This window comes from Mus caroli, unplaced genomic scaffold (genome assembly GCF_978045245.1).
Source record: "Mus caroli unplaced genomic scaffold, Mus_caroli_1 scaffold_7, whole genome shotgun sequence".
NCBI classification, from domain to species: domain Eukaryota; kingdom Metazoa; phylum Chordata; class Mammalia; order Rodentia; family Muridae; genus Mus; species Mus caroli.
In genome coordinates this window covers 138056183-138080428 of record NW_028227262.1, presented here as the reverse complement: position 1 = coordinate 138080428, position 24246 = coordinate 138056183, and positions in this window count along the sequence as shown.

Sequence of the window (24246 nt, the reverse complement as noted above, 5' to 3'; positions counted from 1 at the left end):
GACTCAGGAAAATAAAGGGAGAGCTGAAGGACAAAAAGGTCATCAGCAATAGAGAAAATAAAAAATAAGATGAAAATATAAAACAGACTATAAACATATTCCATTATATAAAATGTGAAAAAAATCAAAGAATCCAATCAAAAAGCAAAGATTAAGAGATTACACTTAAAATTATGATTCGACTGTATGTAATCCACAGCAATTAGCATTCAGCAATTTAAAAAGACAGAATGGACAAAAATTAGTAAATAATTATCAAGAAAATACCAACCATAAGAATGAAAAAAGATAACAGAAATGTCAAAAATAGACTTCAGGACAGAAAAAAAATGTTACTATAAATATACATGAACTTTTTATAATTTTAAATAGGTTAAGCTAGCAAGAAGATAGAAGAATTATAATCATTCATAGACCAAATAATATAGCCCTTAATACATAAAGCTAAAACTGGTAAATAAGTAGAGAAATAATTATGGATTTCACCACATCCATTTTAAAAATGGGGACAATATCTGGATGAAGATTAATAAATATATAAAATATACAATGCCTTAAATGAACTAGACTCAGCAGACATTTGTATACACCCCTCTGAAATCACATAGAACATGCTCTACTATAGACCACAGAGTAGATCATAAAACAATTCTCAGTAACGATAAAATGATAAAAATATCATAAAGTATATTTACTGATTCACAAGAAATGAAGCTTAAAGTCAAAACCAGACAAACATAAAGAGACTCAAATGTGGAGAATAATTTCCTAAATAACAAATAAAGATTTAAAAAGTAAAAATATTAAAAGGATGATTAAAATGAAATTATACATATTAAAATGTATATGAGAACTAATAATGTCCTTAATGATAAATTTAAAGTTGTTAAGTGCATTTATTAAAAGAATATAACTGTGTATATAATAATAATATTCAATGAAAAAGAGGCCATCACCTTAAGAAGGAAGAACAACTGAGCATTTCAAGACAGGAAAGCCGAGAGGAACAGGATTGAGGAAAGGGAGGGCAAATGATGTAACTATTTCAATTAAAAATTAAAATTTGAAGTCAATACTTCAACCTAACACATTAAGACATTAGAGAAAAAATGTTAAATCTAAATAATGAAATGAAAGGAACATCTAAAGATTGTAGAAGAAATTAGTGAAATAAGAATAGAAAAACAGTTACCAATGAGAAAAAATAAAAACTGGTTCTTTAACAAGATCCAAACAATAATAAATGAGAATAAGATATATATGAACGAATTCAATGTATGTATTTAACTATTCTACTTTTCAGTAACACAGAAATACTAGGATTTTTCCATATACGACAATTATGAATAAAGCTGGTATAGCAATTTTCACAAATAAAATAAAATGTCGAAACAATGAAAAATTGTCCTCTACACTTATAAAGTAGGAAGGGAAGAGTGCTCTAGAATAGTAAAGTCCTTCTATTTATCCAGTGAGTCAATATAGTCACTAAGTGACTCAGCAATTAGCTACAGACTTTACACAATTAACATAAAAATGCATGTCTACACAAAAACTGTTCATGGACATTTATATAACTAATATTCACAATACCAAAAGTTGGGGAAAATCTTTCTATCTTCAATGGATAAACCCTTCAATATTACATTCATTCTATAGACTATTTAAATCTATATATGCATATACATGTGCATATACATATGCATAATACATATGCATAATAAACAACATGAGTGGACCCTGACATATTTTCCATACTAATTCCCATGTTTTCATGAATGTGAAATCCCACAGTAGGGAGAAGTATTCACAGAAAGTCAAGGAGCTCTTGTCGTAGCTGGGGATGAGAATGGAAAGGTAGATGGGTGGAGCAGTGAGACCTAGAAGACGCAGGGCTGCTTTCTGATGGAATGGGATGTCATAGTTGACTGCTATGATGATATCACATATATGTGTACACACTAAAAACCACTGAAACTCTTTTTTGTCACTTTTTAAAAAAATTATTTTATTTTTAATTTACTTTTTACACTCCATATTCCATTCCCCCCCCATCCACCCTCCTTTTGCATCACATCCCACACCTCATCCCCACCCCACCCCATCTTCACGTGGATGCCCCCATCCCCCACCCTACCTGACCTCTAAACTCCCTGGGGCCTCAAATATCTTGAGGGTTAGGCACATCATCTCTGAATGAACACAGGCCCAGAAGTCCTCTATTATATGTGTGTTGGGGGCCTCATTTCAGCTGGTGTATGCTGCCTGTTTGGTGGTCCAGTGTTTGAGAGATCTTGGGGGTCCAGATTAATTGAGAATGCTGGTCCTCCTACAAGATTGCCTTTCTCCTCAGCTTCTTTCAGCCTTCTCTCATTCAACAACAGGGGTCAGCAGCTTCTGTCCATTGGTTGGGTGCAAATATCTATATCTGACTGTTTAAAGAATGAACTCAATATTATTTGCAATGCATTCCAACAAAACAGTTTTTGATACAAGTGTAGGAAGTGTTTTGAATTACCCATCACAAAGTAAAGACTATTTCTACTTCATCATGTGTTCTACTTCAGAACCACTCTTCAATACTGGATTGCTAAAAACCATGACTTCATTGTCCTGAGATATGTAATAATGGTAAAAAAAAAGTTCAATATTTATTCTCTTATATTAGGTAACAGCACTTAGGATACAGCCAAAATAAAAAATAAAAATCAGTGAATAGGTTGGAAATTATTTGCTGCCTTAACTCTTATATTCTAATAGCAAAAGAAAGATAAGGAAAAAATATCAAATGTAGCGAATGTATCAGTGGAGTCATTTTGATTCTCATGAGTTCTATGAAAAATGGAAATATTGTGATAGAAATGTTAATGAGGCCAAGATGTCTTTAAAAGTCGGTTAGAGAAGCACTCTGCAAAACAAAGAGGTTTTAAGATATTAGCCCTATAAAGGACATGGGAACACTTGCTTTAAGTCAAGTACAACAGACAAAAGAAAAACACATGTCCATTTGTTCTAACCCCATTGTTCCCTTTGTTCCTCCTGCACACAGCTTCCTCTATAGGTCATTTACCTGTTCAATTCCATCTTCATTTCAACTTGAGTTCCTGTCAATATTCCTATCTCCTTACTAAATTCAGTTTTTAAATCCTGAATTATCTTCATCAAATAAGCCATCCATATATATTTGTCCTTCTTTTGCATTAATCAAACATTTATTGTTATTTTTTTTACACATACTCTGCTGTTCATTCATCCTTTCCTTAAATTACTTGTATTCTTTGAGAGGCTGTAAGTTGGACTATTCCTGGGAAGCCTACTATAGAGATTGACATTGCATACAATTACAGGTAATATTAAAAGCTCTATAACTTGCCAGATGTCATTCTGTATGTGCAGTTATTGTTCACATTTGCATCTTCAGAAAATCCATAAGTCTCTGGAGTTTCCTCACCTCACATGCCAGAGAACTAAGAGTGGCCCAGGCAACCCAGGTCATTAGCAGCACTCTGTATATAAGATCCAACCACATTCTGTCCGTTGCAAAAATGTCAATTTCCCGTTCATGTGTGCAAATCAATACCTCTCAGAGACAAATCCTTAAAGGCATAGCTACTTAAAGATACAAATTCCCAATATTACCTTAATAAATATTTGTGCATCAAATTTCATCTAAACTTCTATTCGAATAAAAAGTTTCTCTTCAGTCATTAAATTCTTTGATATTAACTTGCTTTCACAGATACATTTCTCCTGTGTAGCTCAACCCTTAGTCAATAGAAATGTACCCTGTAATTAGAGTGATCCTCCTGTCTGTCTCAGACACACCATAAAGAGTTCAAAGAGCTAGTGAACACCTTCATTTCACGTCTTCCTTTCGCTCAACCTCTCTTGCTATGTTTTCCCTTTCTCCTCTCAAGTCAATGAAATATAACTTGAAAAATAAATTCTTTTCTACATTTTTCCTGCATCTTCAGTTGGAAATAGCCACTGGTACGTTCAGCTCCCACTCTACTTACTTTTTATTATGGCCAAGAGCAACTTGACCAGCTTGGGGGGGAGGGGGTATTACAGTTCATCACTGAAGAAAGTCAAGTCAGGGGAGCAAGGCAGAAAACTCAAGAAAGGAACTGAAACAGAAGTTATGGACAAATGCTACTCACTGGCTAGCTCCAGGTTCAACTACATTGCTTATCTTACCCATGACTGCCTGCCCAGGTATGCCACTGTTTCATGCCCTAGACACTCACAATTCAACAACAATCAAGAAATTGCAACATGCCGGGCGTGGTGGCGCATGCCTTTAATCCCAGCACTCGGGAGGCAGAGGCAGGCGGATTTCTGAGTTCGAGGCCAGCCTGGTCTACAGAGTGAGTTCCAGGACAGCCAAGGCTACACAGAGAAACCCTGTCTCAAAAAACCAAAAAAAAAAAAAAAAAAGAAAAAAAAAAAAAGAAATTGCAACATAAATATGCCCATAGGCCAATCTGATGGAGGCAATTTCTCATTTGATGGTCTGCATTCTGTGTGTAAGAAACAGTCAGAACCTAGCATTCACAACATTGCATCTTTGTATCTTCATTCTTTATTTTATTGATTGTATAGGCAGATTTGCTATAGTTGTAAACTTTTATTTAGATCTACAGTTTTTACCCATCAGCTACTAACTTCTGCCATGTAAACACTGCACATATAGCGAAACACTTTGGGCATATTGTATTCCTCTAACAATATTCTGAACTGGGATAATGGAAAGATTTTTGAAATTCTAAAATTTAACAATACAACTAATAAGTAAATTTAAGGGCATTTGAATACATTTTTATCTTTTGTCTTCTACAAATCTATGTACTCTCCCGTGATATAAAATTAACACAAAAATATTTTATAATGAGCTGCCTTTTAATGCTCATATTCAGACAGGCTACAATAGTCCTGTATACAAACTGTGTAACCGAGGAAAAAAATTTTGCCATACCTATGACTTCACTTCACTAACAGTGTTAAATGTTAATGCCCTCTCTTGCTGATACAGTCTTTAATAGTGGAGAATGAAATATGAAATGGAATGCTAAAGTACAGTATAATAAATAGGAAGCTGGCAGAATTAAGTGGAATGTCATGTGCCAGCAAAGGCATGCATTTCTTAACAACTTGCTGGACTTTCATATTTTTTGCTGTTGTTGCTATTCAAAGTGTCTTACTATTGGCATTTTAGTTGAAATTCAGAATGTGAATAAACTCAAGCATATAGCAAGAGAAAGAATCCCTTTACCAACAATATTTTTATTTCTATGATGAAACACAGCTAGGAGTCATTCTCTGTCATGCATTTTATGAAGAAAAATAGTGATTTTTCTTCCAGTATTCAAGAGGGTCATAGGGATCATATGCTTAACATTTAGCTAGCATAGATTTATGCCTCACCTAGGCTATTATAAATGTATGAACTTCTCCTAAGAAGCAATTTCTATTTGCAGTTAATCAAATGAGTTATTTCTTTAAGATAGTATCCTAGCAACTTCAAGCAGAAGAGGAAGTCCCTGCTGATATTAGAACGAGATTTGTTTATCAGGTTTTCAGATCTAACTTGTAAGTGTGCTTCAAACTGTCACTTTGCTCAAACAATGATCAAACTTTTTTGTTGTAAGGTCATAAGAATCATCTTTCCACAATTTCTAATTTCAAATTTTCCATCACAAAAGAACAAAACTTAAACTTTTAAATAAATCAGTTTCTCTAAGGATAATTTTAATAAAACTTCTCTCATATCAAAATGGATTATCAATACAAATATTTAAATAGAGTTTTAATAATCATATTAGGTTGACAATAGAATAATTAGAAGTTTTATAACCAGTCCTTTTTTTCCAGGTATGTTAGACTTATGCCCTTTTTTTTCTTTCTTTTTTCTTAGACATTTTCTTCATTTACATTTCAAATGCTATCCCCAAAGCCTCCCTGCCCTGCTCCCCTACCCATCCACTCCCACTTCCTGGCCCTGGCATTCCCCTGTACTGGAACATATGATCTTCGCAAGACCAAGGGCCTCTCCTCCCATTGATGGCTGACTAGGCCATCCTCTGCTACATATACAACTAGAGACCCAGCTCTAGGATATAACCAGTCTTAAAGCACAAACTAATCTATAGTCCAGCAGCAATTTTCTTTTATATATATATATATATATATATATATATATATATATATATATATTATTACATATTTTCCTCAATTACATTTCCAATGCTATCCCAAAAGTCCCCCATACCCTCCCCCCCACACTTCCCTACCCACCAATTCCCACTTTTTGGCCCTGGCATTCCCCTGTACTGGGGCATATAAAGTTTGTGTGTCCAATGGGCCTCTCTTTCCAGTGATGGCCGATTAGGCCATCTTTTGATACATATGCAGCTAGAGTCAAGAGCTCCGGGGTACTGGTTAGTTCAGAATGTTGTTGCACCTACAGGGTTGCAGATCTCTTTAGCTCCTTGGATACTTTCTCTAGCTCCTCCATTGCGGGCCCTGTGATTCATCCAATAGCTGACTGTGAGCATCCACTTCTGTGCTTGCTAGGCCCCAGCCTAGTCTCACAAGAGACAGCTATATCAGGGTCCTTTCAGCAAACACTTGCTAGTGTATGCAATGGTGTCATTGTTTGGAGGCAAATTATGGGATGGATCCCTGGATATGGCAGTCTCTAGATGGTCCATCCTTTTGTCTCAGAAAACAGTCTAAGTTAGTGCTGTTACTTTCAGTTCTACAAGAGGCTAGTTCATTCTGGATATACCATAAATGTAAGTGTTCACTAACTTTTATAGACAGTCTTCAAAACCAACCATTAACTTGTGCTGTCTTCATTCTACTACCTCTAATATGGGATGCAAGAATCATATCCATAGATAGGATTAGACCAGAAGAGGGAAGAAGAAACCTCATGATCAAACACAAATTTGAGTGTTGACCTCTCAGGACATTATTCAATACATACTATTAAATAAAAGCCTGAATGAGTGTGCTTTTAATATGACCTTATGGAAAACACATCAAGATCTCCAAAGGAAAAGATCTCATTTTCTTTATATTTTGCAATTTGCAACAACGCAGAATTTTTTACTTCTGCAGTAAATCTTTTAGTTCATAATTAAAATGTTACAACCAAGGAAAGGTGCATGCCTGGGATACTTGTAAAACTTTATACCTGTAAATTTACACTGCCAATTTTGATAGAGGATTATTACCCTATAGCTTTTTCTCTAAACAATTTCTTACTCAGAAACTGACCCTAACCTGAAACTTACCAAGTTGTACTTGAATTCATGGTCTTCCTGCCTCAGGCTCTCAAATGCTGAAATTATAAGTACAATTCATCTTGCCTGTCTTCTTGCAGCTAGTGTATATAGCTTGATAATTTTCTACCTTCCTCCTTATCACTTCACCTGAGCTAGTTACCATAGAAAGAAACAGGTTAGGATACAAACAATGCTGAACCTCACAGACACTGGGAGTAAGAAGTACAAACTGTGAGAAAATTCAGTTCAGTATAAAAAGGAAAATGATCATTTACCTGGAACAGGTACTACAAACAATGACAAATAACATATAACCCAAAAAGCCAGTTCACAATAATGCATAGATACTTGACTGAACTCCTTAGACACATTTACTCATAGAAGTTTCCCCCCGATTGTCTGCTAATTGAAAGTTATCATTGAAAATGTACACGAATAAAATGAAGCTTATGGAGGCTATGCAACTTTTCCAGTGTTAGCCAGATGAGCAACAAATGTTGAGCCAAGCCATGCCTCCACTCTTGTAAGTTCATGGGCTTAGGTCTGATGCTGCATTACCTTTCATCTAGCCAATTACGACAGCAATGTCTGGTTTGAGGAGGCAGAAATTCTTGGAAGGTTATATTTTTACAAACAGAAGCAAAGTATTTCGTAGGATAATTTTTTATAATTTCTCTTTCTACTGATATGCAATGATTCTATATATGTAACATGCTTCATAGAGTAATGATTATATCACATAATTATATATATATGCATATATATATATATCACTTCAAAAAACAGAAGCAAAACTAAATTAACATACTCAAATGTCATATCAATTTGAGGATACATCGAACACATTGGGTAGGATTAGCTCACTATCTACAGTGGAACCCTACCACCACTAACAGCCAAACCTCTAAGTATGGCGGCTATTAATTCTCTTCAGTGTAAGAAAAGTTTAGATGTACAGAGTTCAGAGTGATGCAGTAGTTCTACAGGCAGTAGAGAAGCCAGCTTATTCTAACTTGGTTTTTTGTTTTGTTTTGTTTTGTTTTGTTTTTGTAACTACAGTTCCAGTCTACTTGACAGACTCTTCAGAGTCTGTACATACATGGGAAGCTGCAAAAACATGGCATATAGTCAAATAGATACACATACACATACATAAATATATACTACAGAGCAAAGACTGAAGGAAAGATCATCTAAAGACTGCCCCACCTTGGGATCCATCCCATCCGCAGACACCAAGCCTTGACACTATTGCTGATGCCAAGATATACTTGCAAACAAGAGCCTGGCATGGCTGTCCTCTGAAAGGCTATGCCAGCATCAAACTGAGACAGATTCATATACTCACAGTCAAACATTGGACTAAGCCGGGGACCTAATTGGAAGAGTTAGAGGGAGGACTGAGGAAGTTCAAGGGGATTGCAATCCCATAAGAAGAACAATAGTATCAAATAACAGGACCCCTCAGAGAACCCAGGCACTATGCCACCAACCAAAGAGCATACATGTGCTGGTCCATGTCCTCTGCTCCCAGCTTCATAGGTAGCAGAAGACTGCCTTGTCTGGCCTCAGTTGGAAGCTCCTTTGGAGGCTTGATGCCCCAGAGAAGGGAGATGCTAGAGCGGTGAAGTGGGAGTTGGTGGATGGGGAGGCTTATGGAGGGGGAACCAGGTAGGAGGGAATAACATTTGGAATGTAAATAAATAAAATAATTAATAAAATAAAATTTTAAAAAGAAGAAGCTTCCTAATACACATTTGCACACATAGATGTCTGTATTCAAGAGTATTCTGGTGTGCACTATGAATTGAAAATCTATTAATATCGATCCCAGACATGTTTATATGGTGTCACATGCCAGGATTTTCTGGGGCTTACTTTTATGACTATGCACCTGGATTCCTTGGAGACCACTGTGACCTCAACTTTGATAAATGTGCCAGTCAGTCATGTCTCCATGGAGGTTTCTGTGTGGATAAAGGAAACAACTCCTATTGAGGCTGCACAGGTAGTGGACTCACAGGGACACACTGAGGGACTTTGGTGCCTCTATGTTGACCAAAGCCTTGTCTCAATGACAGCCTCACGGGAAGACATTCTTGACAGCTATGTTTGTCACTGCTGCCCTGCAAACACAGGTGCTCTGTATGAGATGAACATAAACGAATTCAGTAGCAACCAACTCCCAATTTGGGGGCAGGGGTGTGCCTAGCTGTTCTCAAAGAATCAACAGGGATACATTGCAGGCCTGCCATCCTCCATTAACTGCCTTGGAAACTCAGGCTACATTTGTATCTTTCAGCCTGGTTTCACAGACAAGAGCCTATTATATAGTTGTTCTCTGAGATGATCTACCCAGTAGCTAACCAAAACAGGCATAAAAACCCACAAACAAATGTTAGAGGAAGCTCATAAAATCTTGTGGATGATTTGGGGGAAGGATTGAGGAGCTTAAAGAGAATAGGGTTCCATGAGAAGGCTAACAGAGTCAATCAACCTGGACCTTGGAGGCTCTCAGAGACTGAACCACCAGCTAATAGTCACAGATAGGCTGGAACTATTCCACACAGCGCCCCCCCCCCCAACACATATGCAGCAGATATACAACTTGGTCTTCATGCTGGTTCCCCTACAACTGGAACAAGGACTTACCCTGACTCTGTTGCCTGCCTGCAGATCCTATTTGCTTAACTGTGTTGTCTTGTCTGGCTTCAGTGGGAGAGCATGTACCTAGTCCTGCAGTAACTTGAGGTGCCAGGGTTGGTTGGTATCAAGGAGATATTTCCACCTTCTAAGAGGTGAGAGGGTAGGGAAAAGGGGCTGTGCAAGGGGGTATTGGGAGGAGAGGGAGACTGCAATTAGATGTAAAGTGTATTAATTAATAAATTCACTCATTAATGGAAATGAGAAAAAGATTTAAAATCTGGTTATCCAATGATAGGAAAACCATGCTGCTACTAGACACCAGTGACTAACAAATGGAAAGCCAAGACTCAGGCGTGGGCTACTTCTTTTGGAATTGTTGGCCATTGAAGTCTCAAAAACACCCAAACATTACAAGATAATGTCAATGTTCCTGGTTAGTCCTTAGAACTTAACAGGAAAAGCATATTGCATATCATGGTCCAGTGGAAGACCAGACCTCCGGGAATATCTGAGCAACACAAACTGGCCTTGACCTGACAAAAAAGGTATAGCATTAGATAGAAAGAGAAGCATGGAGGAGCTGAAAAGAGTTGGGGCAGGGAAGATAAATATAATCAAAACTCAATGTGCAAAATTAAAAAAAAAACTAACAAATAAGTAATTTTTAAAAATTGTATCCATTGTTAAGAGCTGGAAAAGTTAGGTCCAGTTCTTCCTCTCAGCCTCATGCCAGAAAAAGACTCATACTAAAAATATATTTACAAATACCTTGACCATAAAACCAGTCTCTTCTTTGACTAGACCCAACTTAAAACATTCCATTTATTTTAACCTACATTCTGGCACATGGCTGCTTGGCTCAGGTTAGGTACCATGCTTCTGTCTTCTCACATCTTTCTGGGCAAAGCTTTCCATTCGTGGCTCTATCCCGGAATTCTTTCTGCCTCCAAGGATGTCCATCTTCTATTTCCTGACTAAAACATAGGCTCTTTAGTTGACAGATGATGCCCATACACTATACAAGATATTCTCTCTACCAAAAACAGATACATTTTTCTTATTTATTTTTATTGTATTGTTTGTTTATTTTTACATAAAGAAATAAACCTTGCTGTGTACTTAATAGAACAAGACACAGAAAACAGAACCACTTCAATATTTTACAGTTCATATATATATATATATATATATATATGTGTGTGTGTGTGTGTGTGTGTGTACAAGTATGTGATGTATGTGTATATATTTTTTAACTGCATACTTCCCATACATTTAGCTTTTAGACCATTTTAATGTGAACTTCATACACGAGCCATAGATATACATCACTCCACTGTCCAATTTCTTCCATGCTTTACCCCCTCCTAAAATTCAGTCTCTTCTGCAATATTATTACATGTGCATGCATACACATACTCACACATATCTGTACTTAGCAAATCCCTTAAGAAACATAAATAAGCACAAATCTCCTAATTAGCATTAAATTGTTAGTTTAATAAATAGATATCCCTCTAATGTGATAATTTATAACATCAAAGTATTTATTTAGTGTGTTCCCTTGTGTGTGTATATATGAAAGTTGTTTGCCAGTTTTCCTTCAGTGTTTTATTTGATATTGAAACATGTCATTCTGAAGACAAGCTTTACACTCAAAATGGCCTTAGGAAGTTCCTGAAACTGACCAGATCCTCTACGGCCTTCATTATTACTTACTGCCAGAGTAAGTACTAAAACCTGAAATTCCCTCTCAGAAACAAAGAGCTAAGCTGTCAAAAAGAATTTGAGGTCAGATCAGCTGCCTGGAAGAAGCAAAGACCAACAGAGCTTCCTGGAAAAGGTTAGGCTGTCAGAATTACTTGGAAAGGGCATTGTCCAGCCCTTTGAGCTGACTGAAGGTTGTACACTATCCTCCAGTTTCCAAGCTTTATGTAGCCTATGTTGGGGTGATCTTTGGCAATACAGCTGTCCTTGTATCATTTCTGCTCCTATATGGAACATCCCGCTCATACTCCTGTAAGTAAACTCCAGGAAAGCACATTGGTTCAGCAAGTTGAATGTGGTGGTTTCTATTCTTTGATCTGTTGACAGCTCCCTATCTGGGTTGAGTAGATGTGTGTTTTCCCTAGAAAAGTTTCGTGACACAACAGGGAGAGAGAGGAGAGAGAGAGAGAGAGAGAGAGAGAGAGAGAGAGAGAGAGAGAGAGAGAGAGAGAGAGAGAGAGAGAGAGAGAGAGGAGAGAGAGCCACATCATGCATATAAAAGTCATGGGACAACTTATAGAAGATGAGTGACACATCACACCTTGTTCCAGGTCCATGGTGCGTACTTCAGGATATCTGGCCCTTGAGCTTCCAGTTAATTCTGTCTCCGAATCACATCTAATTTTGAGAATGCTGAGATTGTAGATGGAAAGAAATTTGTTATGTGGGTCCTGAGTATTGAACTCAAAATATTTTCTTCTTCCATTGGCCCACTACTCTGGTATATAAATACAAGCATTTATACTTTAAAGTTTGTTATTTTAATATGAAATATAAATGTGATTCAATTTAAAGGCATGAGTACAAAAGAACTTAAACTATTAGATATCACATCTGTCAAATGCATTGCATTTATATGCCTTTGTTCCCTGGTTATCATAAATTTTTAGAACTTTATTTCAACACCAATAGCCATAATTAGTGTTCCCATCTCATGTTTCATGTCTTTTTTGTTTTCCTCATTAACATGTTCTCTGTGATATAATACCCTATCTTCTATCTCTATTAGCTAAAATATGTCAGAAATACATTCTTGTGAGCTATATTTAATCTAGCTATCATAAACTGTTCTCTCTTTCTCTTCCTCCTCTCTGTCTCCATCTCCCTCTCCCTCTTTCTCTATCCTCAACTTTCTGTCTTCTGATTCTCCTTTGAAAGGAAACCATATATCCACTCTTGGCACTGCTCTTCTACAAGTGTGCTAGCTCCATGCTTGTTTAATACTCACCTATGGTTTTTTGTTTACTCTTTCACCTTATCATAATTTTCATACTTCTAAAACATGCTTAAGTAAACATTTAGTGAAACTTCATGGTAAAGGAAAGTATATAACTGTAAGTAGTAGTAGATTTAGACTGTAGTTTTTCTAACATTTTACCGTTAAATAATTTAAAGGGACATCTCAAAAAAGAGGCATAAACCTTATTGGCACACAACAGCTGGAGCCACCTAGCAAAAAATGTAAAAAGTGATTATGCTAAGTATAAGGTCAATTGATTTCCTAATATCCTTTCTCACTGAAATATTTTTAGAAGTACAAAGAAAATTGACATAGACAAGAACCCCACTACCATAAGGCTAATAAAAGCTTCACATTTTTTTTTATTGGATACTAGGCTATTTTGGTGAAATTATGCTAGGCTCTCTTCAGGTTCACCCTCTGTAAAATATTTAATTCTAATAAGACATTAATTTTCAGCACTAGTATGGACACAGGGAGAAGAAACAGAGTGCTATTAAACAAAGGTGATAATCACACTGACTTTTGTCCCGAGCTATCGTTCTTGTCGGCAAGAACACACTTGGACAAACGGAATCTTCTGCAGCAAAAAGCTTTATTGCTTCTTCAGGAGGGAAGACCCCGACCCCGGAAAATGACGTTGCTTATATAGCCCTCAGCCATGGCGTTTCAGCACTTGATGTGGCATGTCAGCTCCTGATTCGTTGCTCGCCCATTACCCCATTACTACACCCCGAAATGGGCAGTGACTAGGCATGAGTTCACTCTCGCACCTGCGTACAAGGCTTGTTTACTAGTTAGGCATAGCGGAGGCCAGCACCATCTTATAATGGCGATTGCTTGCAGCACGGCTCTCCACAGACTTTTATTGCTTTTAAGAGAATTTAAAATTTAATCAACATTTTATATGTCTCATATACATTGATGACAAAAGATTAAAACCAAAATAATGCAAAGAACTCTGAGAAAAGTTAAGTAAAAACTTGTCTATTGTTCTGAACTAATTAAGTCTAATTAAGTAGTAGAGTAAAACAAGGTAAAGACTATGAAATACTTAATTAAATGCATTGTTCATACTTGTGAACAAATTAGTGTAATATAATTTAAAACACTCAGGTTTTCTCAATCTACCTCTACTTAAACTAATTTTTCTCTGTAAGTTTAACGAAGTTTTAAATTTTTGCTATAACAGCAAAACATGCTGACATTGGGGGCTCATTTTTTTTAAATCACTAATTTTGAACCAAGGATACAATGAAAAAAAATGTTGGAGACCATTTAAAATTAAATATTCACAAAATATACCAAAGTAGGTGAATCGAAGAAGAGACTCATGTCACAGATGTGTGCTGTATGAGACATCTCCCTTTAGTTTTCCCTGACAGTAGCATGTCATTTTAATGAGGAGTGAGATGTTTCTGGTATGATAGTTGACACTTCTATGAAGCAAAATAGAAGAGTTAAGGCTAAGAAAAGTACAGTTATAGCATTGGATATCTAAAAACACTACTGGGAAAGAGAGAAACTAGTAATGCAATTAGCTAAATCCAATTTATAAAGAGACTTAGGAGAGCACACAGGACAAACTGTTGCCTCAATTTCATCTTCAAATTGGAAAACAACAGCATTAACATGGTTATTAAGAGAAAAAATAGCTTGTTTATATTATTGCAAAACCCTCTAATAAACTGGTATTTTTAATATTGAAACAATGGTTTGGGATGGAATCATATATTAGTTGATCTCTAAAATGTTTTTATCATTACTGCATCAATTTTTATGAAGATATCTAATGTTTTGAAAGATTGTGTAATTGTGCTGCAATTATATGCACAATAAACCAAAGCAGGAAAGATTTTAACACTGCTTGATGTGAGAACAACATAATAATTTGGAAAAAAAGGATATTCAGAAGTTAGGACAGGAATCTTGGCATAGACTATAAGTACATTAACTTAACAGGGTAATTAATCTCTTAAAATTTCATAAAACTGATAAGGAAAATTAAGATAGTAACATTGAGCCTGGCTGTATATTATCTATGTCTCATACATAATAAAAATTCATAGAATATAGAGATAAGTTCTCTAAATTCATGCTTCCTTCTTCCTTTCTGTTTCTGTCCCACGGATAAGTTTTAAATACTCACATACTTGAGACAACCTATGAGCACTTGTTTACCAGAATAATATTGCACTAATGGCAACCCAAAATGAGGAGGAGGAGTTGGATGAAGGAAAGGAGGTAGAGCTGGAGTAGGACTGTGCAAATATCATTCTTGCTCAGGATGCCAATGAATTGCTCAATATGCAAGGTCTTTACATTATTTCAATGAATGCCATGTCTATGATGGTAGATAAAACACTGAATAGTGATGTAGAAAGAACAAGAAGTCATACCATAAGACATATGGGGAAGAAAACAGCTGACCTGTTATTCAGAAAGAGAGATGTTCTCTAATAAATATAATAATGAGTCAAAAGTCACACTAAGGAAGGGGTGATAATTTAAATTTTGATATGAAGCAATTTATCATCTTAAAGCTATCAGTTTAATCAGAAAATAAAAGATAGTCAGATAATAAGGCAGGATTGAAAATTGACTCTTTAAAGGAATTCAGCCACCTAAAGGGCATAAAACCAAGAGGAATGAATGTCATTTAAGCCAGTTCCATTAAAATGATAATCTCTTATCTACCCATCTGAAAGCTAACCTGACAGTTAACAAAGTTACATGTAATTTCTACCCAGATCTTCCCCAGGATTATTTTAAAATATAACCAAGCATCAAGTTGCCATGAGTTATAGATTAAACCTAATTCAGAATGAAAAAAATTTACTCAGAAAAATGTACATAGTAATACCGTCTATAAAATGTGAATCAATAGATTCTTTAAAAGAAACAAGTCGATCATAAGAATTCATGGGTAATATGAATAAAAATATCATTACTGGGAGAGCATAGCTGGAAGAATTGGAGGGAAGACAAAATATGGTCCCTACTTCTCTAAAAATGCATTTATATATGTCACCTGTCTCTAATTGGAATAAGTCCTCACACCTTTGTGGGTTCACCCTAAGTTAGATGAACTCAAATACCAACTGAAGCATGTGAACTATTGATCTTTGACCCACCCTGCACCCTGTCATCAAAACTGAAGCCAACCAAAAGAACTCCACAAAGACTGTAGATATTAACACCTTCAAGATAATGACAAAAGTGACAGGTACACCAAGAGAATTTGTCTCAGAAGCAACTGAAAGCTTAGTAAGAAAACATAATAAATTCTAGTGAGCACTGGCTGGTCTTGCAGAATAAAAGCGACTATGGTTCATACCCTCATTCCAGATGGCAACCAGCAGCACTGGCCAGTGGCTCCAGTATCACTAACCTAACATGCTGGAGATTAAGTGGCTAATTGTCACAATAACACTATTGAGATATGGCATGGCTGAATTGGCCTAGAAAGGAATTCAGTTATATAATAAATAAGCAATAGAAGCTCACAAACATAAGGGAATTGGTTCTTTATAATAGAAGAACCACCGAGAATGAATGAGCAGCTTGGCCTTCAGAGACACATGAGCCAAGACTTTATTCAAATCATCTATTGAAAACAGCTTAATGTTTCATAATTTTCATTTTCAACTGCTAAAAAAATATTATAGTGTATATGCATGTCACACATTCATGGAAGAGATAAAACTAATTATTCTGAGTCAGACAGACCCAGAATGACAAGTGCTTTATGTTCTGTCTTATGTATGGATGCTAGTTTTTGAGTCTATAGACATATGTCTTTAAGAAGCATTCACAGGTGTCAGGAATTCAGGTGATGGAGGGTGCAAAAGGATATAATGAAATAGAAAAGGTTAAATGATGTTATGTGTTAGAGTCCAGCAAAATAGAAGAAGTGGAAGAAGGATAACCAATGGTAAAGAGCCTTGAAAATGACATTCACAGATGAAATACTATAAAAGTATATATATACTTTTTCCATATATATATATGGAAAGTTTTAATGAAATCACTATATATCAAAAAGGCAATGACCACAGCCAGTTATCAACTTTGGTGTTGTTTTTATTTTTGTTTTTTTTTTATTGGATATTTTCTTTATTTACATTTCAAATGTTTTCCCCTTTCCTGGTCCCCACCCGTCCCGAAAACCCCTATCCCATACCCCCTCCCCCTGCTTCTATGAGGTGTTCACCCATCCACTTCTGTCTCCCAGCTCTCTAATTCCCCTACACTGGGATATCACAGGACCAAGGTCCTCTCCTCCCATTGATGTCCAACAAGGCCATCATCTGTTACATATGTGGCTGGAGCCATGGGTCCCACCATGTGTACTCCTTGGTTGGTGGTTTAGTCTCTGGGAGCTCTGAGGGATCTGGTTGGTTGATATTATTGTTCTTTCTATGGGGTTGTAAACCTCTTCACCTCCTTCAGTCATTTTTCTAACTCCTCCATTGGGGATTCCATTGGGCACCCTGTGCTCTCTCAGTTCAATGACTGGCTTCCTGTATCTGCCTCTGTATTTGTCAGGTTCTTGCAGAGCCTCTCAGAAGACAGCTATAACATGCTACTGTGAGCATGTACTTCTTTGCATCCACAATAGTGTCTGGGTTTGGTGATTGTACATAGGATGGATCCCTAGGTGAGACAATCTTTGGATGGCCTTTGCTTCAGTCTCTGCTCCATACTTTGTCTCCATATTTGCTCCCATGAGTATTTTGTTCCCCTTTCTAAGAAGGACCAAAGTACCCACACTTTGGCCTTCCTTCTTCATGAGCTACTTGTGATCTGTGAATTGTATCTTGGGTATTCCCAGCTTATGGGCTAATACCCACTTATCAGTGAATGCATACCATGTGTTCTTTTGTGATTAGGTTACCTCACTCAGGATGATATTTTCTAGTTCTATCTGTTTGCCTAAGAATGTCATGAAGTCATTGTTTTTAATAGCTAAGTAGTATTCCATTGTGTAAATGTGCCACTTTTTCTTCATCCATTTCTCTGTTGAAGGACATTCGGGTTCTTTCCAACTTCTGGCTATTATAAATAAGGTTGCTGTGAACATATTGGAGCATGTGTCCTTGTTATTTGTTAGAGCATCTTTTAGGTATATGCTCAGGAGTGGTATTTCTGGGTCCACACTAATTTCCATTCTTATCTCTTTGTACAAAGCTCAAGTTCAAGTGGATCAAAGACCTCCACATAAAGCCAGATACACTGAAACTACTAGAAGAGAAAGTGGAGAAGACTCTCAGACACATAGACACAGGGGAAAAGTTCCTGAGCAGAACACCAATTGCTTATGCTCTGAGATCAAGAACTGACAAATGGGACCTCAAAAAATTACAAAGCTTCTGTAAGGCAAAGGACACTGACAATAGGACAAAATGGCAGCCAACAGATTGGGGAAAGATATTTACCAATCCTACATCTGATAGAGGGCTAATATCCAATATATAACTCAAGAAGTTAGACACCAGAGAATCAAATAACCCTATTTTAAAAATGGAGGACATAGCTAAACAAAGAATTCTCAACTGAGGAATACCAAATGGCCAAGAAGCACCTAAGAAATGTTCAACATCCTTAGTCATCAAGAAATGCAAATCAAAACAACCCTGAGATTCGACCTCACACCACTCAGAATGACTAAGATCAAAAAACTCAGGTGACAGCAGATGCTGTCAGAGGATGTGGAGAAAGAGAAACACTCCTCCATTGTTGGCAGGATTGCAAGCTTGTACAACTGCTCTGGCAATAAGTCTGGCTGTTCCTCAGAAAATTGGATTTTTAGTAGTTGTTAATCAGTGAAGTGTAATAGATACCTGTAACAGTAGAGGTTATAGGAATTGTTCTTTGTTACTCTCCATAACTTGATACTAGTACCCTGTTGCTGAAAACACCACCTACTTAACTCATAGGATTAGGAGAAATCAAACTAGCCTTGACCAAGCTTCATCCTTACTGGCTAGAAGTCATAGTCCTGAAGAGATCTATTTATGCCTGTAGGGCAGAAACTAATTAACAATTTTATCTAGCTGTGAATCTTGTGAGCTACTAAATGAGTAGCCTGCAAAGGTATGACAGAAAAGTTATGGAAGTAACCAACCACTCTCTGACTGGATTTCAAATCTTCTTCCTAGGATGTAAGGCATGCTTGATACCTCTAACTGGGCCAAAACACAATATCTAGCTAACTAGTAATCCCTAAGGGAGAATGTAAGATTATTATCATGTTTAAAATGTCTATTATTTAAACCATTCCCTAAACTTTTATTATTATACCCACTGATTAGTGCACCTGTAAATTCCCTTCAGAGAAGTTTCTTCTTTTAGTAGATGACAACTCAACGTGTAGAAAATAAACACTGTGGCATGCTCAGCCCAAGTGCAACATTTAGATCACACCTCCTGATCCAGCTCTCGGAGATCATTGGAAAAGAAGAAACAGAACAGTCTATACAGGTGAGAGGGAGTTGGTGTCTGTAGCCAAACAGCATTTGTTGTATTTGCTGGACAGGAATGACATTACCATTGTATAGAGGAACTCACAGCAGCAATGATTCCATTCATAAAACCTGAACCAGATAAAGCCAACCCAATCTGAATGTGCATATGAGAATGGGGCTCATGACACTCTGCATGGAGTCAAATTTCTAGACAATTGAATCCTGAGAAAAGTAGAGTCAGTTCTTCAGCAGTGTGTCTCCCAGGAGGGTAAATATGCTCTAATAGGTGGCCCCACACTTATGCTTGTGCAAACAGCACTCAATGACTTTAAACAACAAAAGGTGCACATGATGATGGGAGGGAAAGTATAGAGAGATACAGGAAAAACTGAAAAGATATATTTAAGCAAAACATTATATGACTATGTAACATTATCACACAATACAATTTTAAAGTTTAACGTTTTACATGCATATATTGCTATTAATTGACTAAATATTTAATAGTGCTTAACTGGATGTCTTTTATTTAAAAAATAAATCTCATTTCCTAAATGTGACCTTGTTTCTCTCTCTTGGAATAAAATGCCAGCTCCTACATTAAGTTTATCACATGTTAGAGACTGTTTGTGCAATAAAAAAGTTAGTCTTATGTGCTGAGCATTCTATCAAAATTAATATAGATTTTTAAAGTCCTTCCATGTCCTCTTAGATCTTATATATTTTACTGTCAGTGGTTTCACAGAGGATTGTCATTTGTTTTACCAGCTTCAAGAACATACTCTAATGAATGTAAAAATGTAAAGGGTGTGCGCTAAAACATAAATCCAAGAATGTCATTTTTGTTTCAATCAATGGGAATTTCAGAATGAGAAAATGTAGTAGAAAATGTATCAAAGAAAGTTGTAAGGAAATTTCCATAGGTGAAAGAACACTTCCACTGTGACACTGAAGGGCCATGGACAGTGAAGACAAATCTAATCACTCCTCCAGCATAGTGAAAAAGTTTAAAGCAACAGTGGCTTAAAAAAAAATCTGAAGAACACCAGAAGAAGGGTAAAACCAATATAAGTTGTCCTTCAATAGGTGAAAAGACCATTGAAGTGTTATAATGAGGAGAAAAGTCAGGGTAATAGTGTGATGTAGTCTGGCTCAACAGAATCTCAATAGTCTTCAAAGTGGTTTGTGAACAAGAGGAAAATTCTCTTTTATAGGAAGTCAATGTGTTCCCTTCATCAAAATTCTGAGCCATTATAAAAGAAGGAAAACACGTTTATCCCAGAAAAAAGTAAAGATAAAGAAAGTGGTTAAATTGTACCTCAACATGATATTTTCTGAGAAAGTGTATGTGTCTGTGTCTGTGTGTGTGTGTGTGTCTGTGTGTGTGTGTGTGTGTGTGTGTGTGTGTGTGCATGTGTGTGAGAGGAGGGCAGAGGAGAGGGAGGTGAAGAGAGATAAAATAAGATATTCTTACAGTCACAAGAGTAAACTATACATATACATATTAATTCAGGAACATTCTAAACCAAACTAAAAGGTCATTTCAGGAACCATGATTTCCACAAATATACAAATGCCAATGTTGTCATTGATTTGGTCCAGTAATGACCATAGAACATCCTTTCAAGAAAAAGTTTTTGTTCTTAAAGGTCAACCATGTGATAGTCTGATTATTTTGCATGTAAACAAGGCCAATGACAGAACTTGCTTTCTGGAAATTCATTAAGATTAAAAAATGTTAAGTATGCTAATAAAATTAAGTAATAGTTCTGTTGTGTGTATCATTTATAATGCAATAATACACATCATTGTCACATTAGCAGAGCACAAAGCAATATTCAGTCACCTATTATAGTAACAACATTGTCTCTCCATTCCATAATTTTTCTTATTCACATCTCCTACATAGTTTTATGAACATTAATTAAGGCTTGTACTTGTGCAGGCCTGGAAACTGTTACTGTCATCATCTTGACATGAGAGTAGAGACTAATTCATTTTATGAGAAAAGGAAAAGTGTGAGTGGGTGGGTTGGGGAGCTGGGCAGGGGGAGGGTATGGGGGGTGACTTTTGGAGAGGAAACTAGGAAAGAAACATTTGAAATGTAAATGAGGAAAATATCTAATAAAAAAGTTATCTGCCTTCCAATATGAGACCATTTTAATATAACTTTTATATGTATGTATGTATGCTCTTTTATAAACAGATTAAACTAGTGGGTCTCTGTTGGTTCCACTACGTTTATATTGCTGTAATCAAAAATAATGTTCCTCAATGGGAGAAGGGTTTATTTAGGTTTCTGGCTTTACAAAGTCCAGCCCATAGTTGCTTAGCTCCACGGGATTAGGCAGACATTTTATCAGTAAGACTAGTCAGAGCTGCTTCTTGGTCTTGTTGATTGAATGGAAGCAGAGAAAGGGTATAAAATGAGAGGCCAGAGCATCAGAGACAACATGCTGTTGTCTCTGCCATCTCTAACAAGGCCTTACCTCCAGTCATTCCCTACCTCCCAGTAAGAATGTCATTTTGTAACTCTATCAAGAAATAATCCATTCATTATGTCTGAGCCCTTGTGCTTATGTCAGTGCTCTCTCACCCAGTGCACATCTAGAGATGTGTGTGCCACACGAACCTCCTAGACATTTCTTAATCTAACCAGGTTCACATGTAAGATCAACCATCACAGCATCTGTATTTAATATTTTGTGTCATGTTTAGACTCTGAATTTTTGAAATCACAAAAAAATTCCCAAGTAGGATAATAAAGATATATAGCATTTGTTTTTTTTAAATAAATTTGTTTCATTACTCTCCTATTGCATTATTGGAATGTTTTGGAATTCGCAAAACCCAAGATCTTAATATATCTATGGATATATTGATTTTGTTCATATAAAAGGAACATCTTATTTGGTGTGAAAAATTAATATATTAAACTATTCTAATTCTGGTTATCTCCTAGGGAACAAATAAAAACATAGAATTACAATTCATCAATAAACTTAATAAGGGAGTGGCAATGCCTTGTGTTAGAGATCATGATTCTTAAGCAGATATTGACTGTGGTCTTGTTTAAGACTGCAGCTCATGGCAGGAATGTTTTAACATTTAACTGAGTTTCCAAAATATGTTGCTTTCAGGAGTAGAATAAGCAAGAAAGATCTCCACTGGAGTTGACTTTGTGAGCATCTAAAGATATTGAAATTATATTGGCATCATTTGATTACAGCTAACGTTAGAATCTGCAATTTGCTTTCAGATTTATGTACAAAAGATGAATTCAGAAGGTGCAACCAGCACATGCAGCAGATGTGCAAGAACAGTGAGTGACACTGTGCTCTCTACTGCTCCTGTCACTAAACCCTCAAGTCCACTAAAAGAAAAAAACAAATTCTAACCACAATGGAGATTCAGATGCTTTGTGTATCTATTTTCTGGGACATCACTATGACTCCAGCGCCAGACTCTGAATCTACAAGCTGCACAACCAATATTCACAGAGACTCAGGATTTATTCTTCCTCCATACATTATTTGTAAAGTCATTGTTTCAAAAGTCATGAGTGCTTTCTGAAAAACATAAAACAGAGTACCGAACAAAGAAATAAATGGTTTTGGATTCACACTTTAGGCCAGGATCAAATTATGTTTGTGATGGCATCAGCAGAACCCGTGTCAGAATCACATGAATGAGGAATGCCCTCAGAGCCTAGTACAAGGGGAAACCACAAGCAGCAGCTGATAATAATAGCAATAAATAGCATCAAAACCCAATTTCTTTGAACCATCAAAATCAATGCAAAAATTAATGATGAACAGGTACAGAAATGAAAAGGCAACTTAGTGTTTATCTTAATCCTTTTTGTTGTCATGAAAAAACAATTGTTCTGTAACTTCTCTGACTCCTCCTCATGGATGTAGAACGCCTTGGTGAATGAGTTGATGAGGGCTGAAAGTGGCCAGCAAACCAACTGTGCAACACTGAGCTTTGTATGTAGTCCTTACTGGAAAAATTACAGTGCTTATTCTTATGCTGTAGGCAAAAATAACACATCTTCATGGCATGGTTCCTAAGGAATATAAAAAAGAACAATTATAGATGTTGAAATTGTTCCATTTAGTTGTAAAATGAAGTGCTATTTTCAGTGAACATTTCTTATAGTAAAATTATATTTGTGAAGTACGGCCCTCAAAACTGCCACTTAATTATACTGTAATCTAATCAGGTCACTTATTTAAGGAAAGAGACTATAGGTTCCATTAAATATGAAGCCAAGAAACAATTGGATTCTGGAGTTTATTTATTCTCCTATCTGTGGAGATATTACCTAGAAATATTACTTCAATTAGAGTTCTTTGTATTAGCTTTTCCATCCTTTCACTGTTAAAATAATATTTTGATATCTGAATAATTTTAAGAATTCTTTTCTAAGGCTGGCTAACTGGCATTTTGTGTAGTTCATTTGTCTTTCTTGGGTGAAAAAATTTGTTAGCGCCACTATGAATAAAATACCAATAAGGAGATAAAGATAGCAGAAAGCCACCAGTTCTATACATTACAAATATTAGATACAAATTAATTCAGGGGTGGGACAGCAGGTATTCCAGTCTTCTCATAGTGACTCTTTCTCACTACACCCAGCAAATAACCTTTATCCTTAAATAAGCAACATGTCTGGTGTTAGTAGGCAAGAGTTCCCTTTAAGGAAGCCAAAGATGCCTCTCCTTAATTGTGATTTCTCCTCCTGGCACGATTAGATCATGTAGAAAGAACATGTCAAGCTTGTTTAAAATAGTACCCTTCAAATCTTGTCCCATCAGTTATGTGGCAGTTTGATCAA